Source organism: Perognathus longimembris, chromosome 13 (genome assembly GCF_023159225.1).
Source record: "Perognathus longimembris pacificus isolate PPM17 chromosome 13, ASM2315922v1, whole genome shotgun sequence".
Taxonomy (NCBI): Eukaryota; Metazoa; Chordata; class Mammalia; order Rodentia; family Heteromyidae; genus Perognathus; species Perognathus longimembris.
The window spans coordinates 25,626,615-25,632,760 of NC_063173.1; positions in this window are offsets into that span (position 1 = coordinate 25,626,615).

The following is a 6,146-nucleotide window of genomic DNA, read 5'->3' on the forward strand; positions in this document are numbered from 1 at the left end:
ATATTCAGTGTGTTTCCATAAAGTTCAAATATGCAGCATGTAGTAAAAGCACAATGGTATAAAATCAGCATGTTATTTTATACTCAGTGTGTTAAAAGCTAAGTATGCATGTAGCCTTAACAACTCTTTGGCATAAATTAAGATTTTACCTTCCCATTTTTTCTCCTGTGTTCTCATAAACTCTCAAGATCAAGAAATTGAGATTGCTTCATACAAATGTGACTATTAACCTCAACTTTCCTGACCCAGGATTAATATATTGTTTTATAGGATACAGGTGGACAGATGTGCTAGCCGCATGGATGGGCAGCAGCTCCTGGACACGGGAAGCTGCCACCACATTCTGTTCCCAAACTGCCTTGTTTCACTACTAATGATTCTTTGCTCTCTCTCCCATTGGAAGCTGCTCGAATGATTTATGAGCCTTGTGAGGATGTGAATAGTTCCATCCTAACAGTTACTCCAGGTTAAATCACCATAGTTATGTTAGTGGTCACAGCTAGCCAGGTAAAATTTGGTGATTAAAAAAGTCTTTGAATTTTGTGATTAAAAAAAAAAGTCTTTTCACCCTGCTTAAACCAGAAGGGCATCGATATACCAGAGCCAGAAGTGCTGAAAAAATTTTGAACACCCTAACCAATCTATATAGAAATTTTGCAGGCAACCCAGAGCAAGATGTGAGCAAGAGAAGCCACTACAGCCTTGCCTCGAGTTCCCCATCGCATGGCATGGAACTTGCCAAATGGGGATGAGGGACGCAGCCACTTCCGAGACTGAGGATTCCACAATGCTTTAACCCTTTGCCCTTGGTTGTCATTTATCTGTGTTCTCTTTCACTTGCCAGTGGGATTCAACGGCGTGATTCAAGTTGATGGCATGTAAATCTCATGTTCTCTAAGTGTTATAGCCAAACCTTCACAAGCAGTTTTTGGTCAGTTCTCAACGGGTTACAAATGGATTATCTCTGTTGTGTTTTTTCCTTGTTGCTCAATTGGGAATAAAAAGGGCTTGTAGGACTATGACTCCCTGGATAGTTCAAAGCCAGCCCGGGCAAAAGGAAAAAATTTCTCCAAAATCCCACCTCCCAGTTAAACAGCAAAGAGCCAGATTGAGAGCTCAACCACAGAGAGCGAGCAAAAGGCTGAAGCAGCACCGTGACTCAAGTGGTAGAGCACTAGCCTTGAGCGAAAGTGCTCATGGACAGTGCTCAGGCCCCGAGTTCAAACGCGGATGGGAAAATGCAATTCCAGCCACAAACGTTAAAATTCCTGGGACTTAGCCAGTCCAGGAGACGGAAAGGTGGAATGGAGTGAGAGGAGAATGGTGCCATATTATCCTAAAGGGAGCTGCCTTGTTTCACCCTTTCAAAATGGATCAGAGCCGGGAAATCGAGAGAGATAATTCCTGTCCATTTTCTTCTTTTTTGCCAGTTGTATATAGGTGTATATATATATTTATTTATTTTGCCTCTGACTGGCTATGCCAAACCAGTTTTCTATCATTAAACACTTCTTTCAGTCGTTTCTCCTTACTCGTTCACTTTACACTTGGGTTTATGCTCCAAAAGGGAACTGTTCCTGGCTTATGCCCAGGGTGTGTTCTATGCCATTCATGCCAACCAGCTCTGAGAACTTGTCGATACTTTGCCTGACCTTTTCAAAAGTGTCTTTTGACAGAATAACATCTCTTGCTGATATCACCAATGGGGAATTTGCCGTTCACAGTCGTCACCCTAACACAGGCCTGAACCCTGGAGGCACCAGCCTTGGAAACTTCTGGGTATGCCCAAAGACTCAGGGGGGGCTAGAGAAAACCATAGCGCTCTCTGGCCCTAGTGACCATACTCATGGTAATGATGGGGACTTTTTGCCAGCTACACCGGACTGCCAGGCTGACCAGGGGCCCTTGATTTACATCGCCCCCTTGACAGCAGGAAGTAGCTACAGAAGACGAGACCTCCATCCATACTCCCTGCCTGGTGGCCGCCGGTGTCATAATTTTAAAAAACAAAAGGGGGAGGTATTCCCCAGGATTAATTAAGGATTCCCTAGGATTAATTAAGGATTAGTTATGCTTATGTTAATTATCCAGAAATTTTAAATCATCCCGAATCAGTGTGGGATGGAGTACAGTATATGTGTTTTTCCAGATTGGAAAATTAAACCCAGAGCACCCACTCTGGAGAAATGTTTTCTTGTTCTCTCCAGGAAAAGGAGGACCATGTTGGACTTCTGCTCTCCCATGAAAATATGGAAAGTAGGACTGCCTACGGTAGGAAGCAACCAAGCTTCCTTTCCTTGTTTGCTTTCTAGATTCCTTCTTGAGCATCTCATGGCTCATGGAAAGTAGGACTGCCTACGGTAGGAAGCAACCAAGCTTCCTTTCCTTGTTTGCTTTCTAGATTCCTTCTTGAGCATCTCATGGCTCAATGTTTTGCTGTGGCAATACTGCCTACAGCGTCACACAAAGAAACCAAAGGAATTTTGCACCATGCTTCTTCCTTTCCTCTCCCCCTGCTGCTAGACTTGGGGAGTCCCGTTGGAAAGAAAATAGGAGCTGAGGGTATTGACACTCAACCCCAATGTTTTATGATAGAAATGTTTAAAAAAGTAAATGCAAAGGTTTAACACCTTGGCTTCAATGTTTATATAAAAGAATGTTTCACTAATCACTTATGTTTGAGTTATCAGCTACTGTGAACTGCCGGGAATGCCAGAGTTTCAGCTTCTACCTCACCAACAAAAGAGGGCTGCTGTCTGCACCTTCCTGCACTTGGCAGAAACCAGCTGAGGATTCTGACTTCTGGACATAGCCAGATGGATGGACCCTTACCTACCCCTCACCCCAGTTTTGTGGAAGGGGCCCCACAGATCTTATGTCAGCATTTGCCTTATGCCCACACATGCCATGTGTTTACAGCATCCCCTGCTTATTGAAAAAAAGAAAAAGGGGGAGATGTTGGGGATTATTATGGCCTGGGAAAGACTGCCCTTCCACCAGCCTTGGGACAATAGAAGTCCCTCCCACCTTCTGACCTCCACCCCTTGGGAGGTGAACACGTGCGTGCCACCATGATGGGGTTGTCCCGCCCACAAAGGGAAGTTTCGTGATGTCACTTGATGATCGTGACCCCTAGCCTATGACTGACCCTTTGGCCAGCCCCCTTTCTTTCCCGCCATTACTTCTATATAAGTGCCCTTCCATATTAAAGTCTCTGAGACGCATTCCACCACCGCAGCGTGTCCCTGATGCCTTCCTTTTCGCCTCCGCCCTCGGTAACGTGGGGGGACTGGGGGGAGGGGAAGCTTCAGCAACCCGTCCTCAACTTAGCGCTTGCCCATGTGAGCACGCCTCTGGCCTTCCGCTGGCGGAGGGCCAGGCTGAGTGCTCTTTCATAGAGTTTGTGGTTACCATTCTCCCCGTGGGGGGAGAAAGGGGGTGTCCAGAACCCCAACAATAATGTATTTTAAATATCCAGAAAATGTCTTCAATGCTTTTTTCTGTAATGACGTTGTGATGGTCTAACCTGTGTTCTCTTCAAAATTACGGATTAAAACCTTCAGAACCTCAGAAAATAGTGATATTTTGAAACATAATTGAGCAAGAGGTGATTATCTTAATTGGAGATTATTAACATAGTCCAGAGTGTAGTATGTCTTGTATTTGTATAAAAAGCACAGTTTAAGGGGGAAAATATAAGGGTTAGAAACAGGGAGAGATGCCATCAAAAAATCTAGGGAGACAGACATCAAAAGAAGGATGACTGCCAAGATCCTCATCTCAGATTGATAGCTTCTGAGAAGTGAGCAATCACCTTCTGTGTTTAAACTATCCAGTCCTTGGCATTTCAGTTTTGTATTCCTGTTAACCTAGCATTTACCTACTGTATAACAGGTATTGAAGTTTCAATGTGAAGAAGAAGACAATGGCTCCTTTGAGCTAATTCTCAAAGGAGAGGCTAAAATTCCCACAAAAGTAAATAGATATAGAAAGACAATGTGAAGGCATAAACAGATACATTGACTGTACAGACATGCACAAGAGAATTTAGTATATAATAAACTCTAGCTACGGGTTAGTATACTACAAAAACCTTGAAAATGAGCAGCGGTTAAGGGAGCAGGAAAGGCAAGATGGTATGGTGTTCCAGAATGTCAGACAATGGTGTTAGTGCAATCAACAATAATATATCTCACACCAAGTAATGGTAAATCTAACATGTCTCACCAGACATATAATTCATAAAGGAGGTAAAACATATGATAACAGCTTGATTTAATAATAGTATGTTGAAAACATGTGTCAAAACATGACAATGAAGAGAAAATTGTCTTTAATGATCATGCCTTTCAATAATAATTAATTTAAAACTCATATAAATGTGTATAGTTGCTTTCTTTGTATAGGAAAAATGGAATACAAACAAATGTCTTCTACTTCTGAATATTAAATGAAAACATTTTGTTGACAAATAGAATAATAATCAGTACTTGAGAAACAAAGAAATAGAAAACCATTGATAACTTGTAAGAAATTGGATGGATTTTGAACTCAAAAGATTAGGTACTATATGATTCTTTTAAAATGGCATTTGTCTTGTGAAAAATAATGGAGATGAGTAGGTCGGTGGCAACATGGATGTGGGCATTAAGATGGTATGCGTAATGACAAACAAATAGCCTCAAAGCATTTCTTGAATGAAGGCAAAGTTCCATATTTGAATGCGATAGTGGTTATATGAATCGATGCATGAACTAATATGTCAGAGGTTATAAACAAAATTACACTTCATAAAATTGAGTGCACATAAAATTGAAGAAATCCAAGCATCTCCTCCAGGAAGTATAGTCATGACAGAACTTCCTGTTGCAACATCAGTTTTGCTGGACACAGATTCTTTTCTGTGTCTGAAATTTTCTGAAGAGAATTTCAAAGAAAAATAATTCATGAAGAGCTATTCAGAGGAAGATAAATCTGAGCAATTTGTTGTCAATGTCAAGAAGCATAGAGGCACTCTTTCAAACTACATGAATCCTTAAAATGTCTTGAAAAGCAGCCTAAAAATGCAATTGAAATTTAAAAAGCCCTAGGGTTGATACTGGGCATTAACTTGAAATAAACCAAAAAGTTAGTAAGATTGGCTGGTGATAATCGTTCAGTGGTTGCGAACTGGCTTCTTATATGTGAAGCCGTAGGTTTGATTCCGAGCACTGAGAATAAAGTTCCAAAAATGGATTGGAAGGCAATATGAGTGCCCCTGACATATTTCAGAGATATAAGGTTGAGAGAAGAGCAGATGGATGTCAAGTAGAAAAGGCAGCATTGGCTCTAAAGATTTGTTTCTCGCCAGGAAGGGTGACCTTCATCACTGTTCCATTCTGCTTCCCCACAGTGCCAGGGCTTCCTGAGCAAGGCTGCCTCCACTGTCACCCACACATTCCAGTGTCTTGCAGAGTCCTCTGAAAAAGAAGTAGCATGAATGTCTGCCGCAGCTGCTTCCTAAAGGAGCCAATAAGGGAAGAAGTGATGAGAACGGCACAGCTATTAACAGACCAACAATGGTGAAGGAGTACATCAGAATCCTTGTGAGTCCAAACTGAGGCATCAACTGCTGCTGAGGGACGAGTCATGGAGGAGCAATACATCATATGAAACCATACCTTTTTCCCCCTCACATTCCTATCAGGGTAACTGATTTTTAATACCCTGGGTATTGTATATATATTTATTAGAACTAGGGAATGGAAAGGGAATACCAAAATTGAGAGTCAAAGGATAAAAATACAAACCAATGCAAAAGCCATACTTACAAAACCATGTGGTGTAAACCAACTGTACAACTCATTGTGTGGAGAGGAAAATGGGGAGGGCCAATGTGGGGAAAAAACAAGAAGGAGATAACAAGTTGGATAAGTAATGTACTCACTGTCATACAAAAGAAAGTATAACCCCTCTGTACATCACTTTGACAATAAAGAAGAAAAAAAAAAGAAACAGCAGCAAAAAGAAATCAGACATGCTTCACTGAAAAATACACCTGTTAACTCCAACCAACAAGACAAACAGATTATACCAAACCCCATCACAGGGCTGGGAATATGGCCTAGTGGTAAAGTTTTGGCCTCCTATACATGAAGCCCTGTGTT